Genomic DNA, 19420 nt, shown 5'->3' with positions numbered 1-19420 from the left:
GGGAATGATGCACAGATTTGCCATTGATACACATCTAACATTTGCAATCAATCAGTCAATCCAATCCAATCAATTCCATCAAATTTTCCAACATGTCACAGTGGTTTATTTCATGTTTGAGAAGAGCTGCAGGTGTATAATGTGGGCAGCTGGTTTTACTACAGAATTATTCAGCTACTTTGTTACTTGCTGTGAGGCTGGCCCACTGTGAGGCTCTGTGCAGTATTTAGTGCACCTGCGATGTGTTTGTTCTTTTCTTTTGTTTCTAGCAAATAAAATCCACCATCGCTTCTGGACTGCTGCCATGCTGCACATTTTCTCCAAATCTGCCACAATAGCGCATCCCTACCCAGTGGTGGTGCTACCAGCCCCAGAACACTGCCCCTGCATTCTGTATGCTTGTAAAACAAGCACAGGTACTGTATTTTTAACATGGATTATATTGTATGGGGGCGGCACGGATGGTGCAGTGGGTAGCACTGCCGCCTCACAGCAAGGAGGTCCTGGGTTCGAATCCCCGTCGGCCGGGGTCTCTCTGTGCGGAGTTTGCATGTTCTCCCCGTGTCTGCGTGGGTTTCCTCCGGGTACTCCGGTTTCCTCCCACAGTCCAAAGACATGCAGGTTAGGCCGATTGGAGAGTCTAAATTGCCCGTAGGCATGAGTGTGTGAGTGAATGGTGCGTGTGCCCTGAGATGGACTGGCGACCTGTCCAGGGTGTATTCCTGCCTTTCGCCCAATGTATGCTGGGATAGGCTCCAGCCCCCCTGCGACCCTGATCGGGATAAGCGGGTTCAGATAATGGATGGATGGATGGATTATATTGTATGGAAACCCCCCTGTGGGTCCCCCCCCCCCACCCCAACCCAAAAAGTACTATTCCAATAACTACAGTATGTCTCGTTTACCTACTGTAGAACCACACATCTTGGAAGTATGCTTCACTTTGCCCTTTTGGTTAGCTTTCATAATAACAGGAAAGAAATGAAATAAAAAATGTTTTTAAATTCAGAGAAACAGCAGGAAGCCAGAACGGACAGAACGCTGCTGGGCCTTCACCACACTGTCAGTGAAACTATGGGGCGGAGAGAAAGGGAGGGCAGGGGGGAAATCTGGTTGTTGGCCCAGTCTAAGATTATTTGAAACAAATGATGTGAACACCTGAGAGGCAGACATGGTCAGAAGCGCTTGGTAAATGAAAATCCACCGATATATCGGAGAAGAGAACCAATCGCCAAACCAATTCCTGTCTCTCCTAACACGTTTAGGGATTTATGTCTGCATGTTCACTCAGGCCTGACTTCTGACCTAATGATGCCTGACAGTTCTACATCACGTTCAGGTGAGATTCAGCTCATTTATCATAATCACCTTGGAGCCACAATTATTCAATATCCAACCCACCCCTGAAAAAGAATGGAAATTCTGTTACTTACCATTACAAGGATTACAATACAATAATATCTCTTGCTTGAAGAGGACAGCATTAAAAAAATAATAATAATACTACTTTGGTGCTTCAGGCATCAAGGTCATAGCCTGTGCATGGGTATGCTTCATTGTGCGTCATCTTGCACAAGAGTTCAGAGGGCTTCTTTTATCTTAACAAAAGCACTGTTCCCCTGCTCGGAATCCCGATAAAACTCAATTATGTGTGCCTGTGACTGTACACTGTAGCCCTCGTAAGAAAACACAACAGTGCCACCTGGTGGCTGATGGAGAAAGGGGGTTCAGACAGATGGCACTGGACATCACAGCATTAGATGAAAGAGATGTTTTCGCAAAAGAATGAACAACATGCCACATAAAGTATCAACATTACAGTTAATAATTTAATTCACGGTTCAGCTCTTACAGTTTGTTGGTGTTTTCATCTTACATTTTTTACTTGATATTGAACGTGTACAATATATAGGAACCATCCTGCAGGGCAGCCCTGCTCTAGCTGTTGAATGAGGTGTGCTTTGTTAGGGTTGGAGTGAAAACCTACAGGACACTAGATGTCCAGGAATAGGGTTGGGCAGCCCTGCTTTGGCTGTTGAATGAGGTGTGTTTTGTTAGGGTTGGAGTGAAAACCTACAGGACAATAGAGCTCCAGGAACAGGGGTTGGGACTGAGTTACGTGGTGACCATGGCATCTAGCAGTTATTGGTCGATGGCTCCTTTCTTGCTTTCCAGTTTGGCTCAATCACTTTCACAAGGGAATCCCTCAAGGAGAGTTAATGTTTCACGACAGTGATTTCAGACTGCCAATATAGATTCTCTGTTAAGTGAGCTCAGTGAGGACCTGGTGGTTGCTATGGTGAAAAAATGAAAATAGCTTGTTTTTTTGTGTTGGAAATAAGTGAGCAAGGATGAAACATGGCAAATAGAATATGGATTTTCACAGTTTTCTGACACAGAACGAACCTATAACAAAGCGAAGCACATTCGTCAGGGAAAGTCTTTCTCTAACAACCAAAGCACTTCTACCTGAGTCGCTACAGGCCTCGTCAAATCAGTAAGGCTACATCCTCCTGAGACCTGACAGAAAACAAGTTTAAGCATTTTATTTTTTCTGACAAAATACAATGTCTTGGATGACAAAACATATTGCAGTAGAAAATATTTTCTAAAATATTATTTCTTTTATTTTGATTTCAATGTCCCTTGTAGTGTAGGTTTCAGCATAGTAGAGTGTATGGTTCCTGAGATGACTTAAAGGGGGCAAGAATGAATAGGCAGGTCTATATTCAATGCAGTAAATACATATACTGAAGCATAGTGCTACCCGACACACAGTGATCACCAAAACATCACTTGCTAAACATTGGGGGGGGGAAATACTCCTGTATTCGTTCATTTACGCCCATCATTTAAAAGGAAATGGCAAATGACAAAACATCAAGTTCAGGCTGTACACAAGAGTTAGCTTGCTTCTCTATAAAGACTAGAGCCACAGATCACAGTCACGGGGTATCATATTTTTTCAGGGTCAGGGTATTTGAGCTGGAATGCTATCCATCTTAACAGCAGCATCGGAAAGAGATCTTGTTGATAAGAGTTTGCCCTCTAAGTGAAATATAGTTTCACATTTATGCATAGAGAGTGAGTTTGATGTGCCAAACTCTGGGGGGAATATGAGTGTCGGATCACACTTACTAATTATAAACAAGCCTTCTGTGCCTCCTGGTGATGTCAGGCTTTTGTATTCCTGAGACTAACAGTGACGCTCTCCACTTTTGCAGATCACATTGGGTAGGAGTGACTGCTGTGTGGTGCTAATGTAATTCAATGCAGATCATGCTGCGTTATACGCTGTATCAGTTGTTCTGGTTACTTCCCACAGCTACTGGAGGACTTCAGAACCCTGGACAGCAGCACTCTCAAACACAGCCAAGGCTCACCTAAGGCAGAATAGTAATCAGACGCAGCTAAACTCACCTAAGGCTGAATAGTACTCAGACACAGCTAAACTCACCTCACCTAGGTGTTGCTCCTAGCTCCTTTTTTTACTCCTAGCTCCACCCATCGGGAGAGGTTAGAAAAGGCGGCAAGGAAAAGAAGTAAAGGGAAGTGGAGAAAACATGAATTAGGCAAATGGAATTCAATAGATGTGGCAGATAGGGAGATGTGGATCCACAGGTCGATCATTTATATGTCAAAGTTAACAAAAAATACTTCCGCTAACTTCTATTCCTAGATCCTAGAAGGAACATTTAACAGGTTGAGATGTCCTTAAAGATGGCAGACTTCAATCTATTTCTGGGTCAGGAGCAAGGGAAAAAAAAAGACAAGAAAAATAAACGATTATTATCGTCATTCTGTCATTTCTGAATTGGCCAATGAAGGGCTTACACCACCCTGTAATATAGGGTGGAACATGTGCACAGATCGCCCCTTGGTGGTGACACTGAACAGGACACTACTTTTTTTGGAAGGTTTTTTGCTGCCTGCAATATTATTTTAGTTTGTATTCATTCTTGTTAAGCTGTTTACAATTAACTTAAGAAAAAAAATTTCAACCAAAAAAAAAAAACTAAGTTCACTGAGCCAGAGTGACGATCTTATACTGTATGTGCCACAATAAATATTCTTGTCAACTATTGTTTTTCACTATTCAATGATGGCAAAGTGGCTAATGCTAAAGATGCTTCTGCCCAGCCCCAGAGCTGGCACACAGAGGCACAGCAGCTGCTGCAGAGTGTGCCAGCGGGATTAGAAACCGAACGCTCGCCCGTCAGTGATGGTGTTGACCCATGCTGAGGGGAGTGTCTTCTGAGGATTGGATTTTGCTGTCATATTACATTATTTATTTAAATACATTTTCATTTATGTCTTGGTTACATCTCATTTTAATTACTACAATAGCTGCAAATGGATTTGATTTCTCAATGGTCTGCGGATTGCACAAAACTCAATACAAATCTTATCTGATTTGATTAGCATATATTATGTAGTTTAGATTGAATTACGTTATTGAATTCACTGAAAGTTCACCATGCAATGTTTAATCAGCAATCATCGATGGAAGTTATTTTATTTTAGTATTCCCAATCGCTCCTCAAACTATGGGTTGAATGGAGCTCTTGCAGAATGTTCTTCTTATACCAGATCTCTGAGAATTTCACACCTACCTCATAGCATTCCTCCTCGTCAGCATTCCCCCAGTCCATCCATAGAACTTGTACTCTGTAGCTTTCCACAAAATATACAAAATGCATGCAAGATTAACCCAGTAGATCCAGATGAACAATTATCTCAACACATCACAATAAACCTCTATTGTATTTTTTTTCTTGGTGCGTCAAATGGCACAGATGTGCTCCAGTTAAGATTAATGTGGTAAAATTCCTCTGCCGAGGAGGAGAAATGCTTCCCAAGTTTCTAACTGCCTGCTGGAGTTGATGGAGGAGGCCAGGGACTGTCCGCTGACACAGGCTGGGGTTGGGTGAATGTGAGAGCATATGTGTTGATCCCGCTCCGACAAGCATCCATGTCACGTCCGGCTGCCTTTCACCTTTTAAAATGTAGTTATTCCGGTATTATAACAGGATTGAGTGGCACTAATTGGACAGGTGCTACTAATGAATGTACTGTACGTAAGAGAGGACAAACCAACAGAGGAGTGGTGTGTTTGCAGTATGTTGGTTTAAGAAGCCAGGAATTCCCAAGCAAAGGGCGACCATTTTGGGTTCTGTGAGCTATGATACACTTTGAGTACTCTCAGCTTTATTACTGTCATTGGAAAGAGAGATAATGAGAGGGAGAGTGGGAGAGAGAGTGAGAGAGAAAGGAAGAATGAAAGGAAGAGAGAAGAGAATGAGTGGGAAAGAGAGAAAGAGGGATTGGAGGGTGAGAGAGATGGGAAATGGAGGGAAAGTGTGAAATGAGAAAAATAGGGATGGAAAAAGAGAGAGAGATGGGAGAAGGAGAGATGGAGAGATGGAAGAGGAAGAGGGAGAGGGATGGGAGAGGGAGAGGGAGAGGGAGAAGGGAAAGGGAAACGTTAGAAAGTGACCGGTCAGGGTGCAGAGGGAAAATGAGACTGGTTGAGCAAGGCTGGAAATAGCGACATCTAAGCCAGTGAATCACATGACGTGAGGGAAATACCAGCCAGGGCACCAGAGCCCTCGGCCCATCTAAGCCCATCTCCAGCTGGACCTGGACCCTGAGGAATCTGGAGTGAATCACGACTCTCTGGGTAACTGTATCAGGGACACAGCCCTCTTCAGCCTGCAGATGATCCCACAGCAAACTGGGTCACCCCAGCTGACGTGACCGTCTGCTGTCTGCTTCACGCCCTGTGTGCTAAAACTGCACCAAGGCTGCGCTGTTTACGATTATAAAAACACTTTGTCTATTAAAGGTTACTACTGCTTTGATATAACGTTACTACATAACATTACTACAGAATATACTGGCAATCTTGCAAATCATCTATTTGTGTCTGTCGAATTGGGAGGTGCTCAGTCTTCGCACTACAGCTAAATGAATCAACACAGGAAGACTTAGAGGCTTAATTAAAATTTTGCTTCATTTGTTTAGCAGATTCTGAATCTATACTTTGTCAGGTGGTTTATCAAGAACTTTAATAAGTACTGAGACATTTTGGCCAAAGACCGGGCTCCCTCTATCAGGAAATTGTCTAATTATATTGAACCCTTTTGATATGTCCACCAATCTCTACCAAACTCTACCAGCACACCAAAAATACCTCATTTATGCAATTTTTGTGAATGCAAGTTCAGAAAATATTTTTCTTTCAGCAATTGTATTACTATAATATAAATATATTTTCCCCATTTTAAGCATATATTGCAGCTCATTATCCATATTTATTTAATGTATTCATTGCTCATCTTTATCAATGTTATTAATAATTCTGGGGCCAAAATGTAACAACAAAAGCAAATATATATGAATGTGAATGGATCATTTTTACATAATTATTTTAAAGCTCACATCTTAGGTTAAATTAGATTAGGTTAAATTAAGCATCTTGATAAAAAAAAAACACTTTTTATTGTTTTTCATATTTCCACAACAGCTATAAATGCATACCATTCCAAGCAGGGCCAGGAAATTAACTTTTTTCAGGCACTGGAGGCTTGTGGATTAAAAAAAAAATCACCATCCATTTTTAACATTTTACCAGCCACATTATATATAATATAACACAACCCAGCTGTTACCTGCCAAAAGGGCTGCAAGAGGGGAAAATCACACCAGCCACAATTAAAATTGTAGCAGTATTTTGCTGGGGGGGGGGGGGGGGGATTGGTGGATTGGGGTTTCTGGATTGGTGGTTTTTTATCACTCCCAGACTGACGCTGCTGTCACAGTTCAGCCAGCAGGTGGCAGTAGCGTGCCAGACTCCTGCTGTTATTTACAGTTCAAAGGAATGCATGCTGAGCTCTGGCTTGAAGACAACAAGACGTGCTTAAAACCAACAGAGCAAGAGTGCATATCCCACTGTCACACAGGAAAGCCTGTTTTCCACCAATGCTGGTGTTATAGCACAGAAAGCATGTTATTCTGAGGTTGTTTACAGTACAGTGCTATGTGCCTTCTTAAAGAAATGTTGAATTTTTTATCAGAATGTTGTTCTTGTGTTCTTTGATGAGCTGCCATTGGAAAACAAATTCAATAAATGGCCAAACCAACTGGAAATCTGACTGTGAACTAACAGCGATGGCGATATTAATCCTGATAATGCGTCAATATCACAGCTGAGGCGTTGTTCGATACTTCCCAGATTACAGATGGAATTAGATCCGGTCATGTAAAAGGGGGTTATTTTCAATTCTATTCTTCTGCCATTTTACAACCAAACAAGGGAGCAAGTTGTGCAAAGGGGACCTGAGTAAGAGTGACTGAAATAGCAGGGTAATAAACTCTGATATATTACAATTACTGCTGGTATGTGAACCATGCACTTTATTATGGGTATCAGATGGTCGGGAGAGCTTACACCTGATTTACAACAGCCTAAGTGCTTCCTGTGACTCGACAGCTGCAAGCAATGCCTGAGAGGTGACTACATTTCCCACAGTACATTGTTGTAGGAAGCATCAAGTTCTGGTCCGGAGAGAGATCTTTTCCAAAGAAAGAAAAAAAGCTACACTGAACACACCCAACTTCATGAAACACCAATAGAACTGGGTGCATTCTGGATTTGTGCAGATGTCTAAAGACCAGAGTTTGTGAATGTACACTATACAATGTGTAGATGTCAACCATTAAGATATACTGTATAAGAACTAGAGACCGCGTCTGTGGTTCCATGGATTCCTATGGGAGCTACTTAATGGCACGAGAAGCCAGTTCATGGAGGCGGCCATGTTTGAATATGAGCCTATTTTGGCTTGTGCACTAGGTACGTAAACAAGAAGGGATGAACAGGAATTTGAAAAATCTTCTTCTGTGTGGCTCAGAAAAATGGGTCCATAGAGGGTAATTAGCTTAGTGTGAAGAAAATGTAGAATTTAAAAGTACTGTCCAAACTAATATAATTTTGCCATGGTAAAATTGTAGTTTAGAATGGACTTCAATGGGGAAATTCGCTTTTTGGCACTAGAGGCTGAATAAACTGCAATACCCCCAGTAACCACTGGAGTTTGCGAGCTTCTGAGGGAATGTCAATCCTTGTCCCTCTGATAACGACCCATTTCAACATCGTATGTGTGTACAGTATATGCATGTGTAGTGACAGGCCCATGTCGAAGTGGATAAAGGAGAGGCTCTTCAAGTGGCTGTTCACGGATCAGCACCTATCCCGCTGCTACAGATGCATTCACAGAAATCCTCCCACCTTACAGTACAGCGCTGTCATTCTATCCCCCCCACCCCAATCCTCCCCCCGCAACAACCCCAAAATAACCGCTGATTTACACGCTGTCATGGACTGCCATCTCAGCAGGTTCCTTCTCCACAGTGACCCTTGAAGGAGCGATAAATCAGGAGTGGCAGGGCGGTGACCTCATGTACTGCACGCCATTTTTAAGGAGCGAGAGAATGTGCATTTACCCATCCACCCAACCAGCCACGGGGATATCGCTTGCAGCCCCTTTATCCACGCACCTCCCAGACAGAGAAAAGAAGAGAAGAACAAGGGAACAGGCTCCCAGCGAGAGTAAAGCTGCCTCAGTCACAAACTAATGGTCACCGTCCAACCGTTCCAGGAAAACAATAACAGAGAACTGGGGCGTGACTGTGACCATTAGACCCACTGAACTTCCTTTCCTGTGGACCCCCCCCCCCCCCCCAACCCCCACACCCTCTCTCCAGCTGTTTACCCTCACTCCATGGTCCAGGAATTTTACACCCAATGTAATGTCCAGGATGCTATTTTCTTCAGTGCCACACACTGAGACTATTGCACTTCCTCAGATTTCTGGAACCTGTGGTTCTGTTTTAAGATATGCAGCTTAGTATATCAAGGGTGTTTCTTAACCTGTCAAGGTGTACGATCGCAAACGTGATTAGACACAAATGCTACTGGTGACTTCTAGAACACGGATTTAGAATTGTGAGAAAACATTCCAAAACATTACATTACAAAAAACCTTCAAAGGGGCTGAGAAATGCTTGGAGCATGTCAAGCAACTGAATGCAAACAAAGGTAGAGCCTTTCAGCAAGGCCTGGAAATCATACAAGCCCCAAGTCAGAACTGTACACAAGCAGGGTAAATATAGTTTATTATCACCCAAGATTTTGCAGGGTAGGTTTATTAATCATTCTGGGTGTTGTACAGTATCCGAGACAGGGTGCAGTGAGCTGTGGATCAAAAAGACAGCTTTGTTTGAGGAGGGTCCACTGCCCCTGCTGAGGATTTTGGGACACAAGAAAGGGGGAAGAGGATGAGTAAACAGAGGGAGGGGTGGAGGTGAAAGGGATCTGTCCGAGGCAGAGGGGTGTAAATCACACAGGGTCACACTCTGAAACGGATGGAAGCTGATATAAGGAGGCAGTTGTGGGAGTGCTAGGTGGTGGAATTTTGGAAAATGAAGACATCATGGTGGATGAGGTGTCCGAGACAGTTCTACACAGGCTGCTGTGACATCTGTAACAGAACGCATTGTGGTTATGATCAGACAAATGCCGAGTCCAGAGTCTGTCATCCAGATGAATGACCAAGGTAAGTGGGCATTGAGGGCTTATTCGCGTGCATTTTTAAGATTTAGAAGAAGAAGTGAATCTGAGAGGATCCTGGACAGGGGTGAAAGTGGCTGAGAAAGCATCTTGAAGGCGTATGCTGGCACTGGGTCACTGGAGAGAGAGAGCGAGAGAGAGAGAGAGAGAGAGAGAGAGTGTGTGTGTGTATGGGAGAGAGAGTTTGGTGTATCCCAGTGTGCAGAGGTGTTGTCAGACATTACAGACAGATAGAGAGAGAGAATGTGTAAATACAGTACAGAAGAGCTACTCAACTCTGTGTTCTGCAGACCACAGTGTCAGCAGATATTCGCTCTTACCGTGCACTACACCAGCTGATTTCGCTTATTATTTTATCTGCTTAGTTCAGATAATAAGCTAATTTGTGAAATCAGGTGGTGTAGTGCACGGTTGAAGCACACAGTGGCCCGCAGGATGTGGAGTTCAGTAGCGCTGCAGTACTGTGTGTGCATGAGTGATGTGTCAGTATGTTTGGGTGTGATTTAGAATGACATACAGCGGTAGAGAAGAAAACAAACTATCATTATACAAGACACACACACACACACACACACACACACACATTCACACATATGCCTACACACTTGTGTGTCCTCACAACCACTTGTCATTCTGTGAAAGAAAGGGGAATATACACAACTGATGCCTGCATTTTATTAATAGTAAAGGTATTGCTTTACAAATAAATAACATAAAATACTTGACTGTGAGACCTTAATGTGTATAAGTAAGCAATATATTTGCAACTTAAATCAGCAATCACCAAATGTGTTGTATTGATATAGTACCACTATTAAATTTGATATCACAGCTGAAAACTCTGAATAGCAGAGCACTGCGTACTCAGATGAACTCCAGTTATGCCCATGTTGTCGTTCAGCAATAATATTTTACAGGTATTACAATATTCTATTGCATTTATTTGACATTTATCTGACATTTTTTGTTTTCTACCTGCACTGAGAAATATTTATATTTAATGTAATTCAATCATAACACCATTAAAATATCACTATGGCGGCAAATTCTATCTAATGCAAAAACAGCAGTGTTCCACTGTTTTAAGTTTAATATGCCTCAAGTATATCATAGAGGGATTGGGTATATTTCTCATATTGTTGGGGAAATTATTAATTATTAAGTTTCATTTATATATTTACTGTAGCCAAAATGCATGCTTGTGTTTTCCCTTTAAAAAGTGTGCACAAAAGAATTCATGCTTTCCTACAAAATAGATCAGTATAGACTGATATAATCATATTCTGAACTCTATTAGAGACTGAGCTGAGGAAGTACATACAAATCTGTTACTAGTGACTCACAGAGTCAGTAAACCTGCAATGTCCTTCATTTGGCTCCAGGAGGGATTTGTGGCCCCATGAAAAGGTCTCACTTTGGGCCACAGAAAACTCGGCATTTGTCTGAAAACCCTGCACACTTGTCAGTCAGGGCCCTTGGAATCAACCTAAATTTCCCCACCATCATAAGATGGCTCTGGTCCTTCATCCTGAGTGCCGTTAACCAAGTGCACTTCTGTTGTTGTACATCCACTTTGAAAATACAACTGAGGTACCACATCTAACTTGTGAATACCAGGGGGGTAGTTCACAAAGCAGAATTACAGAGTTGGCAGGATAACCCCAAACAGCTCTTTTTACTCTAATCCATGTTCCGGATTTGGATGTGTTCCAGGTTTTACTCAGCACACATATCCAGCCAACCCCATAATCCTCCTAATTATTGATGGAGGTTATGATTGCTAACTAGCTATTAGTTGTTGCAGACATACTGTAGCTAGCTAGTTTGAATTTGTATGTTTTTGGCAGCAATGTGGTTCCTTCAGAAAAGACAGATCTTATGAATTTGGAAGGTCTGACAAAATGGTGGCTTGCTTTTGTTGGATATGTTGGCCAGAATATCCTTCATTGTTTGTCAAATAAAATGGACAGCTAAGATCATGACCTGTTAATTTTGTTCTAATTTTCTGTGTTTTGGCTCTTTATTGACAGACTCAATGATACATCTCAGTGAGATAAGATCTAAGAATGAAATGCATAAAAGATCGCAAACACATTTTATTATTAGTATTGGTGATTACTGATTTCACCAAAAACACACACTTGATGTGAGCAAATGGTGGATAAAAACTAAGGAAAAATGTTGGTTGAATCCAGGCCTCAATTTTGAATTCCAGAGGAGGAGAATAGATTCAAGTGGGTGTTATAAATTGTTGCTTTTTCACATCCATTTGCTTCAGACAAATTTAGGTCTGCAAGACCATATTGTCATCTTCACAGATTTGCAAATCTAAGTTTAATTATAAATGTTTGCCACCCAACACTTGGTTAATTGGAGAACCTGTCAAAACATTTTTTTTTCTTTATAAAGTGGCAGGAGATACCAGTTAATTTAAATGACAGTTCTGCTTAACTATATTCAAACAAGGACTATAACTTCACAATGTTCTTTTCACAATAAACAGTGAAAAATAAAACAAGAAAGAATACCACCCACATATTATTCAGTGTATCTCATACACATTACCTTATTGGTTTTGATGGTTCTTCTCCTTCTTCTTCTTCTTTATTTTGTTAAAAGCATTCACAAAACTTTTCTTAAATTCTCCTGACTTTGGTTCTTAAGAAGGGTTCCTAGGAAAAACCATATTGGGATTCATGAAACATGCAGCAATCTGCAATTTGTGCATATCCTTGGTGTCTGAAATGCGAATTGCTAATAACCTGGATGCACAAGTTCATGTGATGTGATGAGCATAAGGAAACACTATAGCAATCCCATAAAAGGCATGACTATAATTCTAATGATACACATTTTGTTGTTAGTATGTAGTCTGTAACTATGAAAATGAATTTGCATAAATAATGAAGCATTTCAACTAGAAAACTGTACTCTACATATACTGTTACCCTTTCCAAACACATGCAGATCTTTATCCAACCAAAGGACATTCAGCTGTGGAGACATTTTAAAGCAGTTTTGTGAATGAGGCCCAATAACTAAAAGTATGAACTAATTTGTTTGTGACTAAACTACTAAAGAGCATTCAAAGGAGATTCTAATATCTTGAAGTTGTCTACTGATAGCTTGTGTGCTGTCAAACTAGTGTAGCAATACCCTGCAGAAGGGTATTATGTCTGGCTGACATAATGCACAGTGCTTTTGTATGGGCCCCATGAACGGAGCTCACATTGGGCCCCACCACGCCAGGTCACCCCATCCCTGCACACATACAGCAGTGTTTTTGAGACCTCCTGTCAGCCAGGGCCCTTGGAATCACCCTAACTTACCCCCTCCTGACAGCCATCCTGCTCCACAGTTTAATCTTGCTGGCTGGGGACTCAGGTTACTCTTAGCAAGTACTTCAGTATACAGTGGCAAACTGAAATTTCATCTACTTTAGCAAGTAATACTTGCTCTGTGCTGCTTACCATACATGTCTTTGTAAATAATCCTGTTTTTCCATTTCAGCTCTTCTGTAACAACCTCAGAAGCTTACTGATCAATTGTACCCAGAAATTGTCACACAGTTAATGAGAGACACACACTCTAACCTAAACTGCAGAGTAGGACTATTAGGGTAAATAAATTAATCTTCTTTATATTTAATGAAATCAATGAACAAGCCAAACATGTCACTCTTGATGTGGGCTTTCACAAAGCAGATCATTTATGTGCCAAGTTAAAATAAATTATAATTCCATTCTTTTGCAGGCAGGTGCATCAGTTGCCGAAAGTCCTTTTATTCTGGGAATCTCTGCGCTTCTACTGGGAATATGAAACGTGAAGATCGGCATCCATAAATAAAAGTCTTTAAGCCATTACAGTATGTAAATGTCTTCTATACAATGTGGTGGGACTATGTAGAACAGTGTCCTGAGTCTAGTGTCCATAACCTCTGACAGTTGAAACCAATACTTGGGATTCCGCAAGCACTGGAATGCACACTCACAGTAAGAAAGAAAAACAAACTGTGATTTAGTGCTTTTCATTGTAAGTGGCTGCAAGCAGAATTAAAGTAAATACTATTAGCCACCCGTCAAACAAGACCAACTATTTACACATAGAGGTGAAAAGCAACTGTAATCTCTAATCTCATGTTTATATGTAGATGTAGCTCTTTATATTTTATAGTTATATGTACATGTAGCTCTTTATATGTAAAACTGATATATTAAATGCAGATATCCACAAACTGCTAGCAACTGCCACCGGTGTAGTCATGCTTTTCTTTGATTCATTAGAACCTGGTGACTAGAGGTGTTGAAAGAGCAGCCTGCAATGTTGAATCACCTCCAGATTCTGTTATATAATAGATGGGCACAGGACTATGGTTAGGTGAACTAATATAATTCTTATATTAGTTTGTAGGAATGAAAGACATCTTGTTAACTACTTATGGACTACCGGGAGTTAAATCTGCAGATGCCTTTTGTTTGTATTTTTAGATGTGAAGGCATTGTGAGAAACAGATGCAGCAATGTTAAATATGTAATTTGCCTGTGCAAACTTTGTCTGTGCCAGAAATAAAGCAGAGGGACCCTCATAATTATTGTAGAAAATACACAAACAGGAGTCACTTTAATTTGTTTTTGATTATATCTCCTTTATTAAGCAAACATGAATAAAGCAAACATGAACTTGTGTTGCACATCGTTGTGTTTTTTTCATTGTTATTGCTTTCACCCTTTGAAAAGCTCACTGTATGAAAGAGGACCCAAGTACTATACACAGACCACTGTAGCTTCAGAGCATTAGCCAGACCCTGTCCTGAAATGGTCTCATGAAATGAAATGAAAACATGCAATCGTCCACCCCACTGAAATCCATGAATGTACACGCTAAGACTACCTGTCAAAGCTAGTTAGACACTAGTTCAGGGTAACAGAGACAACCCTTCTTTTGTTATCTCTTTGTACCTCCCCCCCCACCCCCAAATAAAAACTAAAAAATAACCCCCAAGAGCAACTCCTCATGTATAATACAGAAAGTGAAGTCCTGCATTTGGCACTTGGCACTGCTGAGCCTGAGTGCAAGGGGGACTTTGCCACAGAGGGGCACGTACTTCTCCAAGGATTTATAGCAGCATGGTGTTAGAGGCACCTCTCAAATATCAGGGTGGGCGAGGGTTTGTGGAGAGGAGCAACTCTGAGAGAGCCCAGGACTCTGAGCAGGTAAGTTGCTCTTACCTTTTCTCCGTCTCACCGGAGCTCACTCTGATTCCAGTCTCAGTGTTAGAGACCTCCGAGTGTCCAAACTACGATGTCCCTCTCTTTTGTAGAGACCTGGGACACTCCATTTTCACAAACCACTCATCAAAACGGTGACAGAGAAACCAAAGCGCAGTTTTATCTTTCTATATCAAGTAATGCGGTTAAATTCATTCGGTGGGCCTTTTGTTTCAGATTTTTAAAAGATTTTTGTGTGTGTCTGTGTGTTACTTTCAAAAGTGTCTGTGCGTTTGTGTACAGGTAATTTATTTATTTATCTTGATAAATCTCACCTTCTAGGGTTGGTCTCTTCATTTGAAGAGGGGCACATGGGGTCACAGTGTCAGCAAAGCCCCCCCTAATAACAGTAAAATAAAATAAAATATTGCTACAGTTCAGTTGGGGTGATGTAATTGTACTCCCTCCATCAAGTGTTCTACACCGGTGGTTTGAAGACAAGAAATGCCCTAAAGTATACGTGTTTTAATAGGACTCTGTTACAGCCTGTCTCAGCTGTTTCACTGGTGAGGTTTTAAGATCATTTTGATGGGACATGTTCTCAGTTTCAGTCAGAGCTTGGAATTTGTGGAGGCGGATTTTATTGCTGGTCAGGTGACGTGAAGTCATCATGGTGAGGTGGTGGGGTGATGGCTAAGTTTAGTTTGAGGTGTTAACTTCCACAGAATAACAACCAAGATTTCAGAGATTCCAAAAAGAAGAGAAATGTCTCAAAGGATATAAAAAGCTCAGAACAAAAGCTAAGCATGAACAAATGCTTGATGATGCATGCAGTTGTTGAAAAGACATATTACTATTTCAATGTGTGATTATTACAGTAATTCATGCAGTGCATTAACAACTTTCAGAAGTCAGAATTACATTTCTGTTAATATCTTTTTATTAGAACTATGGTGCCATCTGTTTAGTAGTCTATAATTATTAAGCTTTTTGCACAGTATAAAATGAATGTGGTACCTAAAATTGCACAATGCAGTGTGAAATGTGTGAAAAGCTTTCTAAAGAAATGCAAATTTGAATGTATTTGCATAAAATGGCGTAACAAAGTTACATGCCAAGTAAGTTTCTCGATTCGTCACCAGACGGTTTTGCATGAGTTCAATTAAGATTATTTAAGACAAGGCAGCTACACTTGAGAACACCACAGACTGTCCCCAGATGCTATTTCAACTGTACAGAGGAGTTGGGCAAGCTCATTACGTCCCATAAAAATATTCTACTTACAGTAGGCATAGATTTGGCTGGTGGCTAATGTAGTTTTAGTCTCTGGCAGTGGTAAAGCCAACAGACGAGCCCTACTGTAAATAAGTGGTGCTGTGCTATTCGTACTGTAAATAAGCGCTGCTGTGCTATTCATACTGTACAACCGTGGTTTCCTCACCTCAGATAGATGTATATTTGAATAATCCACGGAATGGAAGGTTCCACGGAATGGAAGGATGCCAAGGATCCACTGCCAACTTTTACAAATGGGGAATCCTCAGTCTTACTCTGCACAGAGTCACCCTTCAATTACAGCAGAAAATGTTTAATGTCATCACCAGTGCTCAAAACACTTCAGATAGTTCCATATTAACTCAACACACTTGTGGACTGCATCGTCACAGATTAGCCATCCTGATTTGGCCGAAGAAACCTCTGGAACCAAACTGACAATTGTCACAGTGTTCATCCAGAAGATATGGGCTAACAAAGTTTGAACTAATTAGCATGACTCCATGAATTTGACTTGCCCTATCTCAATTATTGTAGGTTGCAGAGAAGTATTCATGTATCACTTCAAAGATCTTCACTAGCTCTATCTTTTACATACAACCCAAAATGAAAGGGTTTTCATAATTATGAAATAATTATGAGTTATAAGTGACTATAATTGACTATAATTGAAGCCTGATTTGCAAAAAAACTGAAGTAAACTGATTACATTTTCATTATAATGTTCGCACCCTTTCCCGAAAAACTTGGATACTTAAGTCATTGCTGAGATATCATTCTTTACTGTATCTGAAGTAGCATCACACATTTTGTATCACTAATTCCTTATAGTGTTGCTGTACTTTGTAGCACCCACAAATGTGTAGCTCAGAGCTATTCAAATCATGCTCCTGAATGCCAAATTGCCAGGTGAAAGAGAAAATCAGAGATCGTTTCATTGATTGTTATTGATTGACAGAAGTGTAGGCAAAGTTATGTGACATGGGAATTAAAATCCCAAGTCATCAAAAAACATTATGTGCCGATTTTGATTACTCTGACAGCGACCGAAAGCTTTATTACAGGGATCAGTATCTCACATCAAGGGCTGAGACCTGCTGGTTTGACTTCTCCCTTTACCTGGGAGTCATGTGTGAAGATAGTCTGGCCAATCAGTAGCACAAATGGCACTGATGTTGAGTTCACATGGTATTGCATATAGTGATATTTTACCAATCTGTCCACTCACCTACCCACTTACATGAACAATAAAAATTTGCACACTGCTACACCAATATATCTCTCTTTCCCTCTCATTCATTCTCTCTCATACAGATTTAGTTACATATAATGAAAGAAATGCACATTCTTAATTAAAAACCAATTCCATGAAGGGAAATAAACAAAAGCAATAATTCACAATTAACAATTGCAGTATTTTTAATAATAATTTTTAAAATGTTTTGTGAGGAATGTGCATCTAATATGCAGTTAATATTATTCTTGTCCACTTTGGGCATTTCATAATTTTATAATAACATGAAAACAATTCTTATATTATACATTATATTTATTTGCATTTCACCAGTTATAATTGCAGGCTTCTGCATCTGAACTGCTCAGATGAGATGTCTGTCTCTGCAGCCGTCTCAGGATTCTGTATCAAATGAGCGGACTTGGCTGCAGAGTGAACATCTGTGTGCGTCAATCAAAGGGGGGCCTGAGGGGGAGTGTCTATCTCCATGACAACGCCTGTGTCTTAGTATGAGAGCTGTTAGTTTTCATGACTATTGCACTGGAACTACACACACACACACAGACAGGAAAACGTCCAGTGTTAATTAAACTCCAAAAGACTAAATTTGAGTGCAAAGGGATCATATGTACTCTGTTAGAGTTGATTTAACACCAAACATTCGTCTGTGTGTTGTAATTCAAATGTGGATTTCATGAGACTTAACTGCAGGGCCAATACATTACATCATAGTGATGCAAATATTGTAGTGACCCCATAAGCCACTAAGTTTGTCAAACCAAACAGTCACAACAACAACAAAAAAAACTGAAAAAGGAAAAAATATATTAGAACAGGTTCCCTTCTTGAGGTCTTTCCCTTATGTGACCCTCAGTACAAAAATATTGGCCCAAAATGTTTATGTTAAACCATAAACCGTCTTTAAGTCCACTTTGACTGCATGAGTCAGGCCACTGAGCATGTGCGGATTCACTGACAGCAGTACACAGTGCGGCCTCTAGCACACTGCTAATGTGTAGCTATGTTATTATGCGTGGCTCCAATTTCTCACGCCGACATAAAGCAGTCCTCTTATGTAGTTCCGATCATTATTGGAAAAACAGGCTTAGAACAGCGTGTGGACACTAGGGTACAAAAGTACACAGCTACCAACTACCAGTAGACTGCTAATGTGGTGATTGGTGTGTATTACACATACAGCTTACGGTACACAACACAAAAATGTTTGCCTTAAAAAGTGCTGTAGGCACTGTGATTTGTACAGGGATTTAAAACGTTATGTTCTTCTATCAAGTAGAAAATATTAGCTTGTCTTAAGGTTCTGATTGCTTGACAAGTGATATTCTTACCCTATTGACAAAGCTTGCCAATTGCCAACTGTCTCACCTCACTTTAAATAGCAAAACATATCAAAAATAGCCTAAAATTAAGACTAATATACTCGTTGAGACTGGCTTGATTTATTTATTTTGCCATGTACAAAACATTTCCACTAAACCTCCTTGGTCGCAGGAGAGGGACATGTTTTAGCCTTAAATTCAATGACACTGGAACGAGGTCTGGAGAAGGACAGGATCAGGTTTCCAAGGAACCTATTGACCCCCCCACCCCCCCCTACCGCACGCCCACACCCCACCCAACCCCCCAACCTTGTATACCCCACAAGGCTCTTTTGGGCTTAGTGCCTTAGTCCCTCAATGGGAGCCAAGTCAGATGCCAGACTCCAAGGTCAGCTGCAACACAGAGCGTAGCTGCTGTCCGTTTGCAATATGGAATAAAAATGCCAGGGGTTAACCAATGCACACAGGAGTGTGGCCACTTTAGTAGCTAACTCATTAGTGATTTCTAACATAATTTACACATTTTTCCCTTAATGTTGTATTTAAGCACATCGATTACATGAAATAGAACACACTGACAAGTCATCAGGCAGAAATCATGAGATATATGGATTGAAACTGATTGCCATCTGCTTCATAATGAGTTCTTCAGAAGGCAAAATTAGCATAAGCCATAATACATAATCATAAATTCATATATTTTATGTCAATATAGTATTAGTAAATTGATATA

At 40.7% G+C, this 19420-nt stretch overlaps 1 protein-coding gene and 1 long non-coding RNA gene across 5 annotated transcripts in view; both read left to right on the top strand.

Annotated features, from left to right (window-relative positions):
- The first annotated feature begins 9425 nt into the window (after positions 1–9425).
- On the top strand, positions 9426–14314 carry LOC133109339 (uncharacterized). The gene is made up of 2 exons (XR_009704722.1): positions 9426–9617; positions 13385–14314. It is a non-coding gene; the product is annotated as an uncharacterized LOC133109339 (long non-coding RNA).
- Positions 14315–14706: 392 nt separating this feature from the next.
- LOC133109534 (immunoglobulin-like and fibronectin type III domain-containing protein 1) overlaps positions 14707–19420 on the top strand; it is a 31015-nt gene continuing 26301 nt past the window's right edge. For all 4 annotated transcript variants that reach the window (XM_061218880.1, XM_061218881.1, XM_061218882.1 and 1 more), the window contains exon 1: positions 14707–14844. The gene's annotated coding sequence lies outside the window, so the exon portion shown is untranslated. The remainder of the gene's footprint in view (positions 14845–19420) is intronic.

Source organism: Conger conger, chromosome 14, assembly GCF_963514075.1.
Source record: "Conger conger chromosome 14, fConCon1.1, whole genome shotgun sequence".
In the NCBI taxonomy this organism is placed as follows: Eukaryota; Metazoa; Chordata; class Actinopteri; order Anguilliformes; family Congridae; genus Conger; species Conger conger.
This window is presented reverse-complemented; position numbering and strand designations above follow the sequence as displayed.